This window comes from Lolium perenne, chromosome 5 (assembly GCF_019359855.2).
Source record: "Lolium perenne isolate Kyuss_39 chromosome 5, Kyuss_2.0, whole genome shotgun sequence".
Classification (NCBI taxonomy): Eukaryota; Viridiplantae; Streptophyta; class Magnoliopsida; order Poales; family Poaceae; genus Lolium; species Lolium perenne.
In genome coordinates, this window is record NC_067248.2 from 55,040,229 (window position 1) to 55,063,554 (window position 23,326).

Sequence of the window (23,326 nt, forward strand, 5' to 3'; positions counted from 1 at the left end):
GGTCTCACATCGATTAACGCTTGTGAACTGTCAGATCTTCCCACCTATGTATCTTGTCCGTTCGTTTCGGACTGAAAGCAAGCGTGTTGGTTGGCTCTGGCAGCGCGTGGGCATTCTTCCATTGATCCTCCCACTAGCTAAAGTCATGCAATAGCCATGTGTTACCCGCATCAGGCTGCTCGTGGGTCCCACAATCAGCTGGGCCCGCTCATCGGTCGTAGTGGGTAACTTTTGGTTCGGTCGGGTGTGGCGTCAGCCCGTGGAAAAGATCTCCACCCACGGGGGTAGAATAGGCCTTTCCTTGCGCGTCGTTTCGGTCGGTCAGTGCGCTACCCTAGCAGCCAGTCCCCAATCACGTTGCAGGCTCCATGCTCCCCAATCCCCTGTCTCTCTTCATCTCCTAGATCCCACACGCCATCCATGTCTCTCCTCCACCAGTCCACTGCCACTCCATGGCCTTGACTCGGCCGGCGAGCTGCTGCGCCACGCGGGAGTCTCTCGCCGCCGGCGCTTAGGCTTCGGCCGCGGCTGCTCGATTGGATGCATGGGCTCGCGGGTCCGCAAGGAAGATGGACAGGTGAAGAAGGCGTTGGGGCTGTGGTGGGTGGGTAGGACATGGGCGGCTGACGAGCTGCGAGGCAGCGGTGTCTACCGGCGCTCCTCCACTCCTCATTTTTTCACCGGCAGAAACGAGCGCCGACCTCGTTTGTTCGTGTAGGAGTGTTGTGTTTCTAGAAACAAAGTACGTCTTTTTATTCTTTTGTTTCTTCCCCGGGTGATGCTTTTCCCCACCAAATTTTGGTCTCTTTCTAGCCTCGCTTCTGGAGACAAAGTGCACTATTTAGATCTGGTTGTTATTGGGCTCTTCTAGATTTTTCGTCTTGTCCATGTTTTGCTAATCCTTCCCCTTACCCATGACTTGATTTATTTCAGCTTTGTGCTCCGTATTTGCAGGTCGTCATCTTACTAGGATTGATGTGTCTGGTGACCACGGCTGATGCAGGAAAAGGAGCAGGTGGAGTGAAAACAAAGATTTGTCGGCCGACCGAAGGCCACGGTCGCCCTGTACGGCGACGGAAGGGTGGCCGTGGGCGAGCAGTTGAGCGGACGCACGAGAAGTTGCAGGCTGACGGAAGAGCAGCGATCGAGTATGCAAGTGCTGTTGGAGATGGAGGATTTACTCCACAACTTCGTTTCTGACCCACATAGGTAACCTCCCGATCTGATCCCCTTGATTGTTTCCATGTACTACTTGTCAAAGTAAATTTGTAACGAGAAGCTACTAAAGAAGGTAGAAAAGGAGCAGGCCGGCATCGATCTTTTATTTAGGTAGGCAGCCAGAGCCTAATGTATGCAAGATTAGTTGCATGATGCAGTGTAGGGCGCAGCATCTCAGCAGGTGGAGATAGCGCGTGAGGTTTTCTTTGGTGGTGCTACAAATTATAAGGTTGTGGAATTACCCATTTGTGGAGTTTGTCTCAAAATTAAGATGAATGAGGATTGAGAAATCTACTCAACATTTTGCTGGCTCCCGATATTTTTTCCTTATATCAGACAAGATATTAACACATGATAATTTTTGCTCCAGGAAGAGTGCTTGGATCCGGTATTATGTTAGTTTATTCTGTTTTTTTGGTCAGATCTGGATCAACCGGTTCTCATTGTCTTTAGGTCAGAAATTCGGCTTTGAAGATTGATTACATTTCCATTATTTCCCTGTTGTGGTTGTTAAAGAAATTTCTTGAATGATTCATATAGTCTGCCATGTGAGAGGTGATTCCCGTGGGGTAGCTAGCCAGCATAGAATAATTCTATTAGCATGTTGTAAAAATAGATCAGGTGGTAATTAGATTTTCAACCTAATGATATTTTCTTCTTTCATTTTAAATATCTGAACAAATAGTTTTCATATAAAACCCATTATTTAACATTTTAAACTTTACTGATTGCTATTTTGACAAATTGGTTTGATATATAAATTTCATTTTTGCCTCTTTCTTCACTGTGTATTGATGGAGATCATGAAGTTTCTAACTCATATTTATCTCCTGATTTTTTCTTGCAATAATTCAGTGTCAAATATCAGAAGTTCTCCATACATGGTGGAAGCACAACATGAATCAGATGCTAGACAACTGCAGTATTATAAGGATAGGCAAAAAATACCGACTTTTCATTGTTTTAATTATCACATAGTAGATTTTACTGCTCCTTGTATAATATAATGTATCATTGTTAGAATACCATATTATTTTATTTTGAGTTAAAGTTGTAGATTTGCCTTTCTAAAATACTACAATATACCTGCACCATCTGAAGCTCATGAAGGGCTCGTGGGTGTGTTCCGCTCTTTTCCCCCTTTTTCTTTATTCCAAACCATCTGCTTACTCTCTTCAGCCTAAGGCAAATAATTGTTTTTATTTGGTATCCAGATGTCACTGGCATGATTACTATAATTTCTTATATTTGAGTTTTCACAATCACTGGAAGGGTTAAACATTTAGTGAGAAGAGATGTAGTGTTCTCTGGTCCTCATTATTTTTTTACATGATTGCTAAATGTGTTGTAGCATTATTTGTCGAGCTTTTTTCTTAGTGATTTATGTTTCTAATTTGTCGGACTTGGCAGGTTGTTAGTCGTTTGCAATGCTTCTGGTGGTCATGCTAGCACCTATTTGCTTTGTGTCTGTGTACAACCTCGATTGTTAGAAATTAGTTTCTTAATTTCAAATAGATTCTGCAAGCTCACATTATGTTTTAATAATGATATACTGTCTCATGATATTGACCATTCTAGCTTTGGTAATAACTCATGTTGTAATGGGTCCATAATATTTTTCAATTATCTACTTCTCGGAACATATATTATGAATTGACTAAATGGGGCGATAATTGTTTAGTTAAGTTCTGTGTCTATCAAATGCAGTTATGATGTATTTGCTTTAGTAGGCTTTTGGGCACTTAAATACTGTTAGGTGAATGTGAGGCATTTGCTTATTTGGTTTGCATATTATAGTCTTATCTCTGAAACACAAAATACATTTCTTATTTGGTTTGCGGATTATATGCTTAGCTCTCAAGCACGAAATGATCTTGCCATATAAATTCTCTATCTTTATTTCCTAAATGTATATATGATGATATGTTATGTTAAATCTTGTGCCATGTCAATGTTGTTCTTACAAGACCTACCGATAGTCAGATCTTGTCATTGCCAAGGTTGCAGTAGGTGGAGCAGAAGTGGATGGGGTCTTGCTGTTCATCATAGGTTCTTCGCTTTATTTCCCTTCTTTCTATTCCTGCAATTTATTATCATGTTATTGGTGAGAGCCGATGGAGGAAAAGATCTGGTAGCATTCATTTAAGGTGACTGAAAAAAATTTGAGGCACATATATGTAAATCACATGATTTCCTTCTGCTCATGTAACATGTCTAATATTCACTATTATTTAACATTTTAAACTTTACTGATTGCTATTTTGACAAATTGATTTGATATATAAATTTCATTTTTGCCCCTTTCTTCCCTGTGTATTGATGGAGATCATGAAGTTTCTAACTCATATTTATCTCCTGATTTTTTCTTGCAATAATCCAGTGTCAAATATCAGAAGTTCTCCATACATGGTGGAAGCACAACTTGAATCAGATGTTAGACAACTACAGTATTATAAGGGTAGGCAAAAAATACTGACTTTTCATTGTTTTAATTATCACATAGTCGAGTTAGATCCTGGCGAGAAATTCCAATCCTGGTTGAAATAAAAAATTGAAGTCACCAAACTCAATGTTACAGATGACAGTCAGTAGGTAGATATTCCCCAGTTGCGATACTTTCGTTTTAGATTTTCCTTTCCCTGTCTTAACAATGTCTCGCACAACATGAGGCTTGGTATGTTGACCTTTCTTTTGGGTGATCTATTGATACCAGGTTGCACGCTTTCACCGAGTTCAACGGCGCGCGGGGTGCTGGGATCCAGCGGAGGTCGCGCTGGCTGAAGGCAGCCCGACGCTAGCCATGATACCCCCGATGCTATGAGGTGACACAACCTACTATGATGTTGTTGCAAACTGAGCTGCATCTGGGGTACTTGCTGCTGGTATGCATCTTTTAAACTACTCAACCTGGATGCCATGTTTTCTATGTTCTTTGTTGTCACACCATGAGTAGAACAAATGTGCCTTCTTTTGGTTGTTTATACCATGCAAATCAGTATCAGTGTTTAGATGGCCTCAAGACTATGCATGCTAGGAGGATAAGTACTTGGAGGAACTATAAATATTAACACCCAGGGAACACTCATATCTGATTTGGAGACGACAGAGTGTTGCTTATATCATGGTTCATCCCTGCTTGCACTAAGAGAATTTGCATTGATACAAGCATGGTCAGGGTAAGTAAATCAGTGTTAGCTTGTTTTTTTTGTATTTCATTTTACAAATATTATATCTTAATGTTTGCCAGCATCTGTGGATCAAAGTAGGACGGTGCCACATCGACGGGCATGGGATGTCTGATGTGTTTTGATCTTGATGGTCTGATGCAGAACTTTGGGAGGAGAGGGTTGTCACCATCGTATGGAGGAGCGCCAACCGCTACTCCGTCGGAAGGAGCTGCGACACCACAGTCAGGCGTTTGTCCTCGCCTCGGCAAGGCTGTGGTGCCCCTGGTTACAAGATCAAGGTTTGTCTTTCTCCCCCGCCCTCTCAGCCACATTGACGAGTTTTGTTTGTTTTCTCTTTTTTCTGGCACGCTTAGAACACCTCCATGTCCTGGTCATGTGAATAGCTATCCTAGCTGGTGCACTGCTGAAATTGCTTATCATTGTTGACATCATTTTCATGAATTATTTTTGGTTTAGTTCTAAACTTCCAAGGCTTTTCTTGATCTCATATAATCTGATGGAAGATTGAGCTTTTCTACTTTCAAGTATATAGAATATGCTCTTGAATTTTTTTGGACCTAAAACTATTATTTGGACCAACTTAGTAACATAATAAGTGGAATATATTCTTATCGTTTGTCATTTTAGATTTTCCTCTATTTTATTACTTAGTAGGTGGATTACACTTCTGAGAATTACTAGACGATTCTCGAGTCGCAAGGTTGTTTGTCCTTTCGGATTGCTTTCTGAAATGGGAATAAGTGAACCACTTGATGGATAGAAAATGGTTATGATAGTTTCTTAAACATAAGTGAGTATTTGTTGCTGATTTTGAACTGTAACAGTTGTTGTGTTGTTCACCAATCTCGCATGTTATTTCCATTGATTTTTTTATAAAAATGGACTGCATATGACAACTAAATTGTCACCATCTTATATTAATGAAGTAAATTCAGATTCACAGTTTTCGAGATCTACTGTACACACTCAACACCCAACGTTATCATTGCGTAGCAATAAAATCTCAAACTACGCTCCATAGGAATGGGAAGCCTGTTTACTCTGAGTGGGGGTGTTGATTTTGTGGCCGGCCTGTTAGCACATCTATGTTCTTTTTTATGTGAACTTATCATATTAGATAAACATGTTATTTTGGTTTGAACAAAATATTTTATTTATTTCTTACTTTAAAACCTGCTATTAATTTCCTTTTGCCAAAGATATGATCAGATGGGTCATGGATTGCGGCTATCTAGCTTACCATATCTTGGGACCACAACTTTTTATAATTTGGTTAAGTTAAGCTGATAATTAGCATTTAGTATGCCTTGTACAACACTATTTTATTTAGCGAGTTTAATTATTTTGGTAATCGGACGCTCTCGTGTTGTTTGTAAATGTTCATGATATATACAGGCCATCTTAAATATACTTGATGTGTTATTCCTTTCTTTTGCAGTGAAAGCTTGTGAAAGATCACATGATACTACCCTCATCATGGGTCTCAATAGATTGTCCAATTATTGTCCAGTATTTTCTCAATGAAAATAGAAGTGCCACATTCCTAACTGACACCACTACAAGAAAAGTTGCCATGGCCGACGAAGTTGAAGTCGCGCCGTGGTTGCTAGTGTACCATGGCCGACGATTTTTGGTCCCTCCGTGGTGCATGTCAAAACTTCTTTTTTCTCGTTTTTGAGGCCACCTAGCCCGACGAAAGCGGCCAAAACGTCGCGTATGGTGGCCCGGGACGTGGTGCATCTCGAAATCTCGGGTTCGCCGGCCGAGTCAACGCAAATCCGCACCGCCGAGGGATGTAGGGCCCAGATGGCAGCCTCTCTGGCATTGTTTTTTTTTCTAGATCGCGCCATCTCGTTCAACATTCTCCGATCGAGCCGTTTACGATGCAGGATCATGGGTCCCGCATGTCATCCTCTATGAACCAAAATTCTTTCTATTCTTGGATTTTTTTGACCCCCTGATTTCTGGCTACTTCCTTTTTCTTTTGATCCCTTGCCGCCTTGGAAACGTTGAGACCGCTGCTGCTAAATGGGACCCGCATGTCATCCTCTATGTGCAATCAACTTTCTTTTCTTGGAGTTTTTTTTGGCACCTCAAATTTGGTCACTTGCCTTTTTCTTTCGATCCCCTGCCGCCTCTCAAACGGTGATAACACTGCTGCTAACTAGGACCCGCATGTCATCCTCTATGTACTATAAAACTTTCTTTTCTTGAATTATTTTTGGCACCTCATATTTGGTCACTTACCTTTTTCTTTCGATCCCCTGCCGCCTCTCAAACGGTGATACCGCTGCTGCTAAATGGGACCCGCATGTCATCCTCTATGTACTATAAAACTTTCTTTTCTTGGATTTTTTTTGGCACCTCATATTTGGTCACTTGACTTTTTCTTTCGATCCCCTGCTGCCTCTCAAACAGTGATACCGCTGCTGCTAAATGGGACCCGCATGTCATCCTCTATGTACTATAAAACTTTTTTTCTTGGATTTTTTTTGGCACCTCATATTTGGTCACTTGACTTTTTCTTTCGATCCCCTGCTGCCTCTCAAACAGTGATACCGCTGCTGCTAAATGGGACCCGCATGTCATCCTCTATTTACTATAAAACTTTCTTTTCTTGAATTATTTTTGGCTCCTCATATTTTTTCACTTGCCTTTTTCTTTCGATCCCCTGCCGCCTCTCAAACGGTGATACCGCTGCTGGTAAATGGGACCCGCATGTCATCCTCTATGTACTATAAAACTTTCTTTTCTTGAATTATTTTTGGCTCCTGATATTTTTTCACTTGCCTTTTTCTTTCGATCTCATGCCACGTTTGAAACGTTGAGGAACCTGCAGGCTCATGGGACCCGCATGTCATCCTCTATGTACTATAAAAGTTCATTTTCTTGGTTTTTTTCACCATCGGATTTTTGGCAATTTCTTTTTTCTTTTGATCCCCTGCCGCCTCTCAAACGCTGATACCGCTGCTGCTAAATGGGACCCGCATGTCATCCTCTATGTACTATAAAACTTTCTTTTCTTGAATTATTTTTGGCTCCTCACATTTGGTCACTTGCCTTTTTCTTTCGATCTCATGCCAAGTTTGAAACGTTGAGGAACCTGCTTGCTCATGGGACCCGCATGTCATCCTCTATGTACTATAAAAGTTTATTTTCTTTATTTTTTTCACCCTCTGATTTTTGGCTATTTCCTTTTTCTTTTGATCCCCTGCCGCCTTGGAAACGTATGGTAAGCTGCTGACTCATGGGACCCGCATGTCATCCTCTATGTACAATCAACTTTCTTTTTCTTTTGATCTCAAGCCGCATTTGAAACGCTGAGACCGCTGCTGCTAAATGGGACCCGCATGTCATCCTCTACGTACAATAAAGTTTCTTTTCTTGGATTATCTTTGGCTCCTGATATTTTGTCACTTGCCTTTTTCTTTCGATCTCATGCCGCCTTTGAAACGTTGAGTAAGCTGCTGGCTCATGGGTCCCGCATGTCATCCTCTACGAACAATAAAAGTTTCCTTTCTTGGAGTTATTTTTTACCCCTAATTTCTGGCTATTTGCCTTTTTCTTTTGATCTCCTGCCCCCTCTGAAACGATGAGGACGTTGTTGGCAGGTCGGTCCCACATGTCATCCTCTATGAACAATAAAAGTTTCCTTTGATGGATTTATTTTGAACCCCTCATTAATTTCTGGATATTTCCCCTGCCGCCTTGGAATCGTTGAGGATGCTGCTGCCTCATGGGTCCCGCATGTCATCCTCTCAGAACGGTAAATGTTTATTTTCTTGGATTTTGTTGACCAAACGATTTTTGGCTTATTTTTTCTTTCGATCACCTACAGCCTTTAAAACGTTGAGGACGCCGCTGGCTCACGGGTCCCACATGTCAACCTCTATGAACAATAAACGCTGAGGATGTTGTTGCCTCATGGGTCCCGCATGTCATCCTCTCAGAACGAAAATGTTTCTTTTCTTGGATTTTTTACCAACAGATTTTTGGTTTATTTTTTCTTTCCATCCCCTGCCGCCTTTAAAACGTTGACGACGCTGTTGGCTCATGGGTCCCCGATGTCAGCCTCCCCGTACAAGAAACATATGATATCTTGATTATTTTGCAGACAATAAACAATGTATTGCGCTCTGAGCTATTTCAAACGGATAATTAAATCTTTATTTTTACATAAACAAACTTATATGTTGAATCTCCTTGTTTTTTTGTCTTTGCGAAGCATAGGACTTTCCTGTTTTTTTAGAAAATTCGGAACTTTCCTGTTTTGGAGTGGGCTGAAATTGTACGAGTCAAAAGGCCAAGCAGGATAGTTCGAAAGCCCAGATGTCCAGATGCAGCCCAATTGAAATCTTTCTTCTTGGATTTTTTCACCCCCTGATTTCTGGCTACTTCATTTTTCTTTTGGTCCTGTGTCGCCTTGGAAACGTTGAGACCGCTGCTGCAAAATGGGACCCGCATGTCATCCTCTACGTACAATAAAATTTCTTTTCTTGGATTATTTTTGGCTCCTGATATTTGGTCACTTGCCTTTTTCTTTCGATCCCGTGCAGCCTCTCAAACGGTGATACCGCTGCTGCAAAATGGGACCCGCATGTCATCCTCTACGTACAATAAACTTTCTTTTCTTGGATTATTTTTGGCTCCTGATATTTGGTCACTTGCCTTTTTTTCTTTCGATCTCATGCCACGTTTGAAACTTTGAGGAACCTGCTGGCTCGTGGGACCCGCATGTCATCCTCTATGTGCTATAAAAGTTTATTTTCTATGGTTTTTTTTCACTCTCTGATTTTTGTATATTTCCTTTTTTCTTTTGATGCCCTGCCGCCTTGGAAACGTTGAATAAGCTGCTTACACATGGGACCCGCATGTCATCCTCTATGTACAATCAAGTTTCTTTTCTTGAATTATTTTTGGCTCCTGATATTTCGTCACTTGCCTTTTTCTTTCGATCTCATGCCACGTTTGAAACGTTGAGGAACCTGCTGGCTCATGGGACCCGCATGTCATCCTCTATGTGCTATAAAAGTTTGTTTTCTTGGATTTTTTTTCACCCTCTGATTTTTGGCTCCTGATATTTCGTCACTTGAAACGTTGAGTAAGCTGCTGGCACATGGAACCCGCATGTCAACCTCTATGTCCATCAACTTTCTTTTCTTGGATTTTTTTTGACCCCCTACTTTCTAGCTACTTTCTTTTTCTTTTGATCTCAAGCCGCATTTCAAACATTGAGACCGCTGCTGCAAAATGGGACCCGCATGTCATCCTCTATGTACAATAAATCTTTGATTATTTTTGGCACCTCATATTTGGTCACTTGCGTTTTTTTCTTTCGATCTCATGCCACCTTTGAAACGTTGAGTAAGCTGCTGGCTCATGGGTCCCCCATGTCATCCTCTACGAACAATAAAAGTTTCCTTTCTTGGAGTTATTTTTGCCTCCTAATTTCTGGCTACTTCCTTTTTCTTTTGATCCCCTGCCGCCTTTAAAACGTTGAAAACTTTCTTTTCTTTGATTATTTTTGGCACCTCATATTTGGTCACTTGCCTTTTTCTTTCGATCCCCTGCCGCCTCCCAAACGGTGATACCGCTGATGCTAAATGGGACCCGCATGTCATCCTCTATGTACTATAAAACTTTCTTTTCTTGGATTTTTTTTGGCTCCTGATATTTGGTCACTTGCCTTTTTTCTTTCGAGACCTCCTGCCGCATCTCAAACGGTGATACCGCTGCTGCTAAATGGGACCCGCATGTCATCCTCTATGTACAATAAAGTTTCTTTTCTTGGATTATTTTTGGCTCCTGATATTTGGTCACTTGCCTTTTTCTTTCGATCCCATGCCGCCTTTGAAACGTTGAGGAAGCTGCTGGCTCATGGGTCCCGCATGTCATCCTCTATGAACAATAAAAGTTTCCATTGTTGGAGTTATTTTTTACCCCTAATTTCTGGCTACTTCCTTTTTTTTTGATCCCCTGCCGCCTTTGAACGTTGAAGAATCTGCTCGCTAATGGGTCCCACATGTCAGACTCTATGGACGATAAACCTTTCTTTTCTTGGAGTTATTTTGACCCCTAATTTCTAGCTATTTTGCCTTTTTTTTGGATCCCGTGCTGCCTTGGAAACGTTGAGGATGCTGCTGCCACATGGGTCCCGCATGTCATCCTTTCAAAACGATAAATGTTTCTTTTCTTCGATTTTTTTACCAACTGATTTTTGATTTATTTTTCTTTCGATCCCCTGCCGCCTTTAAAACTTTGACGACGCTGCTGGCTCATGGGTCCCGATGTCAGCCTCCCCGTACAAGAAACATGTGATATCTTGATTATTTTACAGACAATAAAAAGTTTATTTCGCTCTGAGCTATTGCAAACGGATAAATTAAATCTTTATTTTTACATAAACGAACTAATATGAATCTCCTTGTTTTTGTTTTGTTTTTGCGAAGCATAGGACTTTCTTGTTTTGGAGTGGGCTGAAATTGTACGAGTCAAAAGACGTCCAAAGGTTAGAAGGCCCAGATGGCCGTGCAGCCCCAATTTATATCTTACTTATATTGGATTATTTTTTGATATTAAGGCCCAGCAGGGGTACATCCTTTTTCTTTTGGTCCTGTGTGCCGCCTTGGAAACGTTGTGGACGCTGCTGCCTCATGGGACCCGCATGTCATCCTCTATGAACTATGAACTCTAAAAGTTTCTTTTTTCTTGGATTTTTTTTTCACCCCTCTGATTTTTGGCTATTTCCTTTTTCTTTTGTTCCCCTGCCGCCTTGGGACCCGTATGTCATCCTCTATGTACAAAAAACTTTCTTTTCTTGGAGTTTTATTCCCCCTAATTTCGGGCTACTTTCGTTTTCTTTTGATCTCAAGCCGCATATGAAACATTGAGACCGCTGCTGCAAAATGGGACCCACATGTCATCCTCTATGTAAAATAAAAGTTTCTTTTCTTGGATTATTTTTCACGCTCTGATTTTTGGCTATTTTCTTTTTCTTTCGATCCCCTGCTGCTTGGAAACGTTGAGGATGCTGCTGCCTAATGGGTCCCACATGTCATCCACTATGAACAATAAAAGTTTCTTTTCTTCGATTTTTTTCACCCTCTGCTTTTTGGCTATTTCCTTTTCATTTGATCCCCTGCCGCCTTGGAAACGTTGAGGATGCTGCAGCGTCATGGGACCCACATGTCATACTCTATGTACAATAAAAGTTTCTTTTCTAGGTTTTTGGCTCCTGATATTTGGTCACTTGCCTTTTTCTTTCAATCTCATTCCGACTCTCAAAGGTACAATAAAAGTTTCTTTTCTTAGATTATTTTTGGCTCCTGATATTTGGTCACTTGCCTTTTTCTTTCGATCTCATGCCGTCCTTGAAACGTTCGGACATTTGCTACAACATGGGACCCTATGTCATCCTCTATGTACAATGAAAGTTTCTTTTCATGGATTATTTTTTGCTCCTGATATTTGGTCACTTTCCTTTTTCTTTCGATCTCATGCCGCCTCGGCCCTCTGAAACGATGAGTAAGTTGTTGGCTCATGGGACCCGCATGTCATCCTCTATGTACAATAAAGTTTTTTCTTGGATTTTTACCCCCTGATTTTTGGTCACTTGCCTTTTTCTTTCGATCCTGTGCCGCCTTTGAAATTGTGGACGCTGCTGGCTCATGGGTCCCACATGCCAGCCTCTATGAACAATAATATTTCTTTTCTTGGATTTTTTTACCCCTGATTTCTGGCTATTTGCCTTTTTCTTTGGATCCCCGACCGCCTTTGAAACGATGAGGACGTCTGCCGGCGCATAGCTCCCACATGTCGCCTCTAAGAACAATAAACATTTCTTTTCTTGGATTTATAGTTGACCCCTAATTAATGGCTACTTCGCTTTTTTTTCGATCCCCAGCCGCCTTAGAAACGTTGAGGACGCTGCTGGCTCATGGGTCCCATATGACAGCCTCTATGAAAAGTAAAACATTTACTTTCTTGGATTTATTTTTGACACCTAATTAATGACTACTTGGTTCTTTTCTTTTGATCCCGTGACGCCTTTGAAACGTTGAGGGCCCTGCTGGCTCATGGGTCCAACATGTCAGCCTCTATGAACAATAAGAGTTTCTATTGTTGCATTTATTTTTGACCCCTAATTTCTGGCTATTTGCCTTTTTTCCATTGCCTGCCACCTTAGAAACGTTGAGGACGCTGCTGGCTGGGTCCCACATGTCAGCCTCTTTGTACGATAAAAGTTTCCTTTGCTGGATTTATTTTTGACCCCTAATTTCTGGCTATTTGCCTTTTTCTTTCGAACTCCACCGCCTTTGAAACGTTGATGACGCTGCTGCAAACTGGGTACAATATGTCAGCCTCTTTGTGCGATAAACCTTTCCTTTCTTGGATTTTTTGGACACCTGATTTCGAGCTACTTGCCTTTTTCTTTCGATCTCGTGCCCCCTTTGAGAAACGCCAAGAACGATACTGGTTCGTGGGTCCCACATGTCATCCTCTCTGAATGATAAATGTTGGGGCCGCGGCTGCAAGATACGTCCCACATGTCAGCCTGACTGTTGAATAAACGTTTCCTTTCTCGAATTTATATTTGACCCCTGATTTCTGGCTACTTTGCCGTTTCTTTCGATCCCTGCATGTCTCATACTCCACCGAAAAACAGACCGGCATGTATTCATCACAATACTGGTAGCTAATTTAGGAAAAATGTGTTCATCACGGGATTCAAACAAAGATCTTCATCTCTGCTAAATTTTGATTTCACCAAAAACCGAACAGCGTGTGTTCATGACTTTAACTTCACAAACACTATGGTTTCTCTATAAAATAAGGTCACCATCCGTTCCTTTATTGTAGGCATTTGCGAAAAGTGTCTTTGGCTAATGGGCACCAGTGCTCTGCTGTTTAAAAAAAAATCAAATAGCATACATATTTGTTTCAAAAAAATCTGAAAATGAATGTAGACATAATAAATAAAGTAACCTACAAGCGTGTAAAATTTTAATATGATATTCTTTATATTGTAGACTACACAAAAAAGACAAAATCTGTTGAAATTTGGAGATTTGAAATATGCATACCCAGATCCACACGTTTGTTACTTTTGTGTAGCCCAGAATTTTTTGTATTTGAAACTGAAATTTTGCACGTTTATGGGACAATTCATTAGCTACTCCATGATTTGTTTTCTAATTTTTTGAACAAATAAATGTATTTTTTATTTTTTTCTAAAATAGCAGGAGCAATGGTGCCCAAGAGCACCAAATCTCTTAATAGGCATTTGCGCCTAATAGCGTGAGCTTAGCTAATTTTTGAAGAAAAAAAAGATGTCCATTGTGGTATTCAGGACAAAGATCTTCATGTCTGCTACTGCACCAAACAACAAACCAGCATGTATTCATCACAATACGGGTAGCTAATTTGTGAAAAATATGTTCAGCACGGGATTCAAACAAAGATCTTCATCTCTGCAAAATTTTGATTTCAGCAAAAACCGAACAGCGAATGTTCATGAGGTTAAGTTCACGAACACTATGTTTTCTCTATAAAATAAGGTCACCATCTGTCTCTTATTTCTCAAGGAAAAACAAGTGGAAGTGTTGGGACGAACCACATGGGTGCTTCGGCTCTATGTTCAGTCTTCTCTTTTTTGTACTGTAATCTTGAGCCTATGGCAGGACCTCCATTGACGTGCATTCTGCACCAATTTGGCCTTGGACGTATCCATGTATCACGGGCGCGATTGTGGGTAGCAAAGACACAGTCAGGTTTGAACAATTGGAAATCTGGTTTTGCAGCCTCTGCGTCGACTGGCGGGGGTAGAATGAAAATTGGGTGATTGAGTCCAAGAAATAAAGAACGCCCCTTCAAATTGTTCAATCTTTCCCACCTTGCCTCTTCTACAGGGTCCAAGGTATGGGCAGATCTCAAGAAAACGTAGCACCGTACCAAAGGATAAGACCTCAGCTTGTTACCCATATGTAATATTGGAGGACCGAGGATGGGCCGATAACCTTTAACCTGAATCCACGCGAGATCAGATTCACCAGTAATGGACTCTGCTCTCATTGGTGCCAGGAACCAAGTGCGCTGGTCAGAAAATCCAAGAAATACATCTTCATCTTCATAATTATGATTATCACCATCATCATCTAATTCTTCATCATCAAATTCGTCTTCTTCTAATTCTTCTTCTTCTAATTCTTCTTCATCAGCATCATTATCTTCATCGGCACCTCCATCGCCTTGAGCCACATTTGCTTCATCATCTTCCATGACAGCATCTCCCTCGATTTGAGCAAAAATTGCAGCCACTTCTGCTTCTTCATCTTCAATGACAGGGGCGTCAATGAGACGCGGGGCTGCATGTGTCCCTGCAATGCACAAAGATCAACCACAATGCAGCAAGTAGGAACTACACTGAAAATTATCTCTTCTCTTCTATCTTCTATTTTCTACTACTATAAGGCACCAGTTTTTAACAAGACATGTAGCAGCAATTCCAACTGTTGGTGTCCAAAATCTAACGGTTGGGATTAGAGGTATTCGCGTGAAAAAAATACCACACCAGTGTCCACGTGTTTCTAGAACCGTCATGTTTCCATTATGAAGAAAAATCAGAGCAGTCTCACACCGATATCACACGTCCCACTTGATAGTGATTAAGAAAGGTTCAAAATTTTTGTTCATATTTATAAACTGTATGCTCACACTTATTTTGATGGTATAACCAAATTATTAGTTGTATTGAAAGTTTGAACAACATTTAGAACGCAACTTTTATACATCAGTATTGCGAATCGTAATTGGTCCAACATGTGCAGCATGCCATTTACTAGTTAAGACATAAAACAAAGACTCACCACAGTATATTGTTCCCAAACACTAACATCTCCATACGGATATGTAACTGCGTATACACGATGTAGGTGTGAACTTGTACCATATCCAGGAATGCCCATGGCATCGACATAGCTGTTTCTATCAAAGAATTCAGGGTTTCTCAGGATATTCCACTCCTTTTCTAGGGGCGCTTGTAGGATAGCGATCAATTCGTCAAATACAACGATTACCTCGTAATGCCATTGCCCTGCTAGATCATCTTTGTACGGCCTCTTGACGATCCGTACTTTGAGCAGTTCCAAACTTTTATCTATTTTGTATTTGAACAGGAATGGTGGGCTGCCATGCCACCATTCACTAGTAGGGCCCAAAGAAATTCCTGCATCTTGGAGAGATGGAAGAGGTAGAATAGTATCGATATGTATATGTTGCGGATCGTCAAGTGCCCGTCCTGCCGGACAAATGCCACCCATCGCCGTTACAACCCACCCAGTGCATGGGTCCATGTCCATCCAGTTCCTCCTTGGTATGGATAAATGCTGAACTGCCGGCTTGTCTAATGGCATCAGCAACGCGTGAATGCCCTGCAAATAGGATTTGTTTCAAAATTGTCTATGCATGCAAGGTATTCGACAGAATGAAGAGCGGATTGTGCAGAACTGAAGCACAGATGTAATGGATAAATAAAGCAATTCCGAAGAGTACATGTGCATAGTGATGGCAGCAAACCTTACAGTACTCCCAAATCAGGTGATTATGTTGAGTCTAAATTCATGCATGATGTTTGGCAATAAGAAAAGTTGATTGAAAAAACACAAGCTGAAACGAGATGAGTAAATAAATAAATACTCTTACAGTATTGTCGCGGGCGTCTGGCCATGTCTCGGGGTCGCAGTGGAGCAGGCTCGGTAAACCGAACGGAACCTTATGCGCTCCGCGGATGGCATGCCGCATGCCGATCATGCCTCGAGCGAGGCGACCAGTGCTGAGGATATCCACCCGCTCGGCTATGTTCTCCACCAGTGGGTAGTGGAGGTTGCCCCACCCCATGGACTGGTGGTAGCAATCAGGAATCTCCTCAATCTTACGCTTCTGCTTCATTGGAGTCGGTAATCCAATGCAAGGGAGAGAGGGGTGAACGGGAGAAAGAGACAGAAGAGGGTTTTTTTTGGAGAAGATGCAGTAGTAGTACTACGATACTAGGAGGTGGAGATGCGGGGCATGTTTCCGGGGGAGAGGAACCACTATTTCCCTTAAAAAAAATAACAGCACTTGCGCATTAGAACTTGGGGCGGGGATATAGCGGTAAGAGGTATTGACCAACTTTCCCTCACCTTGACCCCACGTGGTTGTGAACCCGAGATAATTCTTTTTGATGAACCCGATATACTTATTATAGTACTAAAATAGTACAAGTATATACCTTGTACTCCTATATACTAACATTACTATTTTAAGGACTTATGTTCCATGAGCAACAACTTCCCCCACTCCGCTCATCCGAAATCCTAGCCCCTCCAACTTCAAGGACCAATCAACATAGCTATGGCCTTCTAATTTGGCTCAAGTCGCCGCACACATAGTCCTCCCGCCGACAAGGAATAGGAGCATCAGCCCTTTCGTCGCTTGTTGTTACACATAATCATATACAGTACCATATATATTTCAAATTTCCATATCAAAAAATAGTTCAAATCTGAATTTTAACATCTCAAGCTAAACCCTCGCTTGCTCTTAAACATAAGCATACCATAGTTCTACTTTTGTCTTCACCGAACAACAGAACACAATTTCATCACAACATAGCCAACCGGAGTACCTAGTAATGTAACTAGAGAAGTGAACCTATAGTTGATCAAGCCTTCAACTTTAACACAATAATACCCCCACATTATGTGTTGAGGAGCCACACCCATATATTTAAGAGTACCATCATGTAGACCACAAATGCATCAATGAAGAGAGGGGTATACTTATAGACCACCTCTTTACAAAACAGTTGTAACTAGTAGACCACAGTTGCCTCGTTCATTAGCTATGAAATTACATACTATCAGTAGCTACAATGGCTGCAGGCCCTGTTTCAGAATTAAACATCACACTTGTTCCAATCCGGGGCGTTGGCGAAGTTTGGGATGAACCAAAGCGGTGTCTTTACCAGGTACCTATCTTTTTTTGTTTTGCATGTTTTCTCCAAGGCGTTGGTTTGGAAACCAACAGCGCAATCTTCAAGATTCAGACTGAATCGGCATATTTCAGGCAGCTGCGAATTGCGAAGCCATGCTTCATTCGGCAAGGTGTACACACAATTTCTTCTCGTCAGACATCCTGGGACAACATCTGCACCTCCTAATGGCAGCATAATCGGATAGTTCACTCCAAGGAAAAGAGAATATTCTCCAAGGTCATCAATCTTTTCCCATGGAATACCTTCATTTAACTTACTAGTGTCCTTCGTGAACACCAGGCAACCAAACCCAGAAGCATAGTTGCCAACAGTGCGACCATGATGAACACGACGATCGAAGCGGTATGGCAAACTTTACAGAATATTCCCTTTCATCAAGAATGCCCAGTGTATGGATCAGAAGAAGTCTAGAACCATCTATAGATCTTGCTAACCACCACATGCCATAATCGACCTCGTGATCATGGCCAAGAGCATCATCAAGTGCACACCGCCATTCAAACACAATGGGCGGTGGCTCTACGATCAGCGGAGGACCTGCTTGAAAACGAAATTACTGTTAAGAAGGGTATGTTTGGTTTGCACAAATTTGAAAACGTAAGAATTGGGAAAACGCATTAGGATTCAGATGGGATGATATAATGGCATTTCCATTCAATAATACAGCATATTGGTGTATTTCAGTACATCACATGGGAAACCAAAGGATTCATTTCAAGAAGTTCAAGTAGAGGTCAAAATCCAACATAATTCAATCTGAGAATAAAACTCCTAATTATACAATCCTCAAATTTTTCTATGGTAATCATCTCGAATAAAAAGTCTAAATACCAATGAAATTTCATCTGAAGCAAATATGCCCCAAGCCTCCAAGTCAGATCAGTCAGGTTCGAAAATTAATAAGTTTGTGCATTAAAATTATCTTTACAGCCATGAATAATGAAGCTCATCATACACTACTTACGTCCGGAGGAAAATTACCAGCTTGCTGAGGATTCCATGCGTGAACAGTGCTAGTATGAGTTGTGGCAAACACAAGCCCATTGTGGAGAATTGCATCGTTGTAATTGTAAAAGATGTGGGACTTGGGCTCTGTAAGAACTGTCCATCCAGAATCTTCGCCGCAAAGGAGGGCAACTCTGATGTCAAAAACAGCAACAAGAGAGAAATTTTTGTACCCCCCAGCAGCTGTGGGAACTTGGCAAATATATATCTTGTGAAATATAATAGCACGAAGGTTGTGGTGGTATATATTTGGAATGTGGGTGGTTTCACGGCGAGTGTAGACGTTGACAAGTTTCCATTTGCAAGCAGGAAAGCCAGTGTCAACCATGGCAACCCAATCTCCATTGGCACCTACCCACTGCTTACCCGTACCGTCTGGCATCACAGCGTCGGAGGAGAACCTGTCCAGTGGCGTCAGCTTGCAATCCCGTGCTACCTTCGTCGGGTGAGAATGAAGAACACATGGGAGGCCAAACGGGAGAGAAAAATATAGAGTTGCACTATCATTTGCAGAGTCGAAAAATAGTTTGGACGAACCGACGAGGCTCGCGGCGGCGATGACGTCGCATCTTGTTACGAGTTCTTCAAGGGGACCTTCGGAAAAGACCTTCTGAAACAGTTCAGAGTCATCATTTTCCTTGTTCGATGCCGCCATCGCAGGGCAGGGGGTGGGTCTATGAGGTTTTGGTTCAACTGATTGGAGTTTAATTTGGGTTCGATGGCGGCAGGTGGCGGGGAAGATGAAGAACGGAGGCTCTCAAACTGGGCGGTGGAATTGATTCTAAAGCTGCATGGCGGCGGCACTGGCGCGTGCTATGGAAGGTGGTCGATTGGTGCGGGCGGGGGCGTAGGTAGACGATGGAGGTGAACAGAAATAGGGCAGGTGGGGGCGGGGCGCTTGACTTCGCTCCTCTACACTCTACAGCATCTCCTCCTGTTTCTTGGAAAGTGTATAGACCCATAATAAAAAGTCACTGTTCCCTCTGAAAAGGTGAAGAACAAGTCACTGGTCTAACGTGCAAATTTGGACATCCCAAGCTATGTGTTGTCATGTCAATTCAATGTCCATGGCAGTATTTTGAATTTTGCGTGACCAAAAGAAGTACGCCTTGGCCTTTCACAATCGGGGTTTCTTTAGAGCAAGAACAATAGAAGAGCCAACAGCTGGCAAAAGTACCACGTAGGCGGGCTATAAGCGCCCACTATTGTCCTACTTCCTCTTGGCGTGATACTCCCTCCGTCCACAAATAAGTGGACGTGCAGGATTTTCAAGGTAAATTAGTAAAAGGAAAGAAAAAAATGCATTGGAGCACTCGTATCTTAAGAAACACATGTACTCAACCACGGTTGTAGATTTTCTCGGCGCAAGACTTTTCCCCAGCAGTTGTGGCTTTCAGTTATTCGTGGGTGTGGGGAGGAGCTCCGCCGCATCGGTAAAAAGCAAAGAGGGACGGCGGCTCTCGATCGTGCGGTGTACTCGTAAATCACGTGTGACCCATGCCCTAATAATTCACAATGCATTGATGAGGGCTATCACTTCATCATCCAATAAAATGTACTTAGTAACTATGGTAATAATATTGTCTTCTCGCAAAAAAATGGTAAAAATATTGTCTCTTAAGCCATGTACTAGTACAGTGCAAGATGCTTTAGAGAAATAAACCTATATTTTATTGCTACTCCGTAATACACATGGTTATTTATTCTAGGCAAATGCCTACCGAAAGATGTAGGAATAGGGAAATGTAGGATTGCAATGTCATGTCCACTCCAATCCTATAGGAATTCATAGAATCCAAACTTTGTTTGATTCCACCATAGGAAAAGTAAAGCATTCTTAAAAAGAGGTATGAGTAGATGTTTAATTTTCTATGTAATCTGTGCAAAGAAATCCTTAGGAAAAATTCCTATCGGAAACAATCCTACAAATCAAACAGCCAAGGATTTAATTGTACCAATTCCCTATGCAAATCCTTGGTGTTCACCCAATCCTCTCGAATACTCATCCAAAAAATGCACTAATACTTTGATGGGGAGTTTTTGTATTCTAGGCAAGAATAGAGGGTTTGCGGGGATTACTTGAGAAGTGTATTAACCAAAGAAGGCATAAGTAATACACCAACACACACTAACATGCCCTTAATGGATGTATCTCCATAAACTCCCTCTGTTCTTTATTACTACTACTAGTTTATGTACTTCTTAACTAATATGGGATAATCATGAAATATATTTTCTAACATTCAGCCAAAATATAGTGTTTCGACTTTTTAAAATACTGAAAAACTAGTAATTAAAAATAATTGAGCTATCAAATCTAGGAAGTTTGAAAATATTTTGTATTCCGTCTGAAAGTTGTGTTACTTGGTGTAAGATACACACAAAAATGATGAAAATATCAAACCTTCAAAAAAATTGTAGTAATTCAAACGTTATGTGCGTTTCATAATTTTGCAAAATCTATTCTATTTGCAATTAAAACTATAGTAGTTGGTGGTCCCCGATCATCTGATTTGCTCTTAAACAGCTCAATCCTAAATTTGAAATTCCCTGCAACAGAACACGATAGTTGGTGGTTTGTGCGGAAAAAAATTACAGTTTTAAAAAGTGTTTTAAGCAACGAAGGCAGCAATAAGCGGTAGTTTGTGCAATTTCCTCGTGTAAACAACATGTAGCGTCGAAGTAATAGTACTAGCAGTACAGAAATCTTGTGTAATTTCTAGTTCTACATATTACTAGTGTCCACTGTTTGAGAGTTGATGGTGAATGGGTCTGATTTTCAATCGAATGAGAATTAGCAAATTGATTTTTATGACAAAAGCATACAAAGGGAGTAAAACAACATACCCGCATTCGCCGCTGCTACCAGCATGCGATGCCTCCACGAGTGCATTGACGGCTGCTGCAAATCCTCGGAAGGCATCTAGGTTTTGCAGATCGTCGATTGCCGCTGTCCGGCTAAGCTTAACCAGCATAGCTGCCGCCAAGATATCTCGGATTTGGACCACAGGCAGAAGCTGATTGGGGTCGAAGGATTGCCTGATTCGGAATTTGAAGTACCAAGCCCTCGGCTCCGATGATGGAAGTTTGGAACTCGGCCTGGCCAGAACCTCCCAAATCTGTGTGTGGCAGTGGATGCCCATCGGCATCCCCAATGCTGCCGACGCCGTGATGTGGTCGGTCGCACTTTGGTCCCCACTAAAGGCTGGGGCTCCAGCACGTCGCCGCCGCCCCCGACGTCCCCACGACGGCAACGCCATGGACCGAGGCGCTGAGTTTGTTGGCGAACCCGAAGCCCTGGATGGCAAGTGCTTCTTCACAATGGAAGCATCCTCACCCGGCGAGGTTCGCCCCCGGCGCATGCCTATGCTCCGACCAGCCCACTTTGCCGCTGCTGCCTGGGCTGCCGCCGATACCTGGGCCACCGCCGCTTCATGGGACCCCCCTCCCTCCTCTCCCTCTCCTAGATCAAAGGGCGCCAGGAGTCTAGCCACAACAAGACACAGAGTGTAGCACCCTACCTTTTAATAAAGGTAAGATACCTGTGTATAGTGCTATTCCCGGGATCATTGATAGCACACACATTTCAAATGAAGTAATCATAGCAATAGTATCAAATTTACTACAACGTAGATCCTCAGGAGATAAATAAAGTCTTACAAATTGCATAGTCGAATTGACTAGCTCAAAAATAAAAGTTCGAAGCAAACACAGCGGAAATAAACTTCAATGAGCCTCCATCATCTCCATGCGCCACAGGCAGACATGTTGGAATGTAGACTCGAGATCCTACTAGTACTCATCTTCAGAATAACCTGCACGTTTGAATATGCAGCCCCACGAAATGGAGGTCAGTACAATGATGTACTGGCAAATGACACTTATATGGTGGCAGTTTTGGGCATGACTATCTACATGATATTTGGCAAGTGGAGTTTAGGCAAATTTGCATAAAGCCAATTTTATCCTATATTTTATTTAAAACAAAACATTTTGAAAATCTTTGAATGACAATTATGAAATCACACCATGGATAAGTCCTCCATGGGTTTTAGAATAATCACATGGTTACATCTCCCATGAGTTTTCAAAGGTTGATTCAAATTTTTAAATACATTCAGAAAGGTGATGAGATTCTTCCGTACATTCCTTGCCTAGAAGCTCAAATTGTCCGTAACCGGGGACACGGCTAAGATCTTAGGTTTTTAACTCTCGAGAGGTTGCGCTCTTTACCCACAATTAACAACCAAGCCCTTTTGCCAAAATCCTTCATCTTCATTAAGGCCAGGTCGAGGTCATTACGAAGCCTTTCTTTAGCAGCCCCTCTACCTACCGGATCCGCCCGTACCCTGAAACTCCACCCGCTGGCGGTACCCTAGGCGAGGTTTCCCACTAAGTACTTAGCTAAGACAGAGCCCATAATGTATTGTGGTTGCACTGGAAGCTATCTAAAAACAAGGACGACATAATAATCTCTCTAATCCTGGGTGGCAACCCCTATTCAACCGCGCACTCTCAGGCACCCACCCGTCCACTGGTCCATCCCCAGGGATCGGAGCCCTGAGCAGCCGCCCACCACTCAAACAATCCACCAAGGTGATTCATTAAGGGTTGTTAATTTTCACTTTTCAAACCATCACAATCGAAATAATGAAACAACATTTGGCATTTGATGTTGCAGAGCAAAAACAAAGTATCCTATCATTAGGTTCAGGAGTAGCTACACACTACTAGGGTTTTCTAAGGATAGCATAATACTTTTCTTTTGAAATCAAAATCCTACCATCATACTAGTTGAAAAACACTAATGCATAATAAAATAAGTAGGAAATTGAGCATCACTTGCCTTGATCAAAGCAACCCGTACACTCACAGCAACCGC

The 23,326-nt window shown here is 41.9% G+C and overlaps 1 long non-coding RNA gene across 4 annotated transcripts; it reads left to right on the plus strand.

The window, feature by feature from the left end:
- Positions 1-3,912: 3,912 nt before the first annotated feature.
- Positions 3,913-5,958, plus strand: LOC127319510 (uncharacterized). 4 transcript variants are annotated; one of them, XR_011744802.1, is made up of 4 exons: positions 3,913-4,100; positions 4,215-4,394; positions 4,548-4,684; positions 5,845-5,958. It is a non-coding gene; the product is annotated as an uncharacterized lncRNA (long non-coding RNA). The 4 variants fall into 4 exon arrangements; XR_011744803.1 differs by having other exon boundaries at positions 4,253-4,394; XR_011744801.1 differs by having other exon boundaries at positions 3,913-4,394.
- The last annotated feature ends 17,368 nt before the right edge of the window (positions 5,959-23,326 follow it).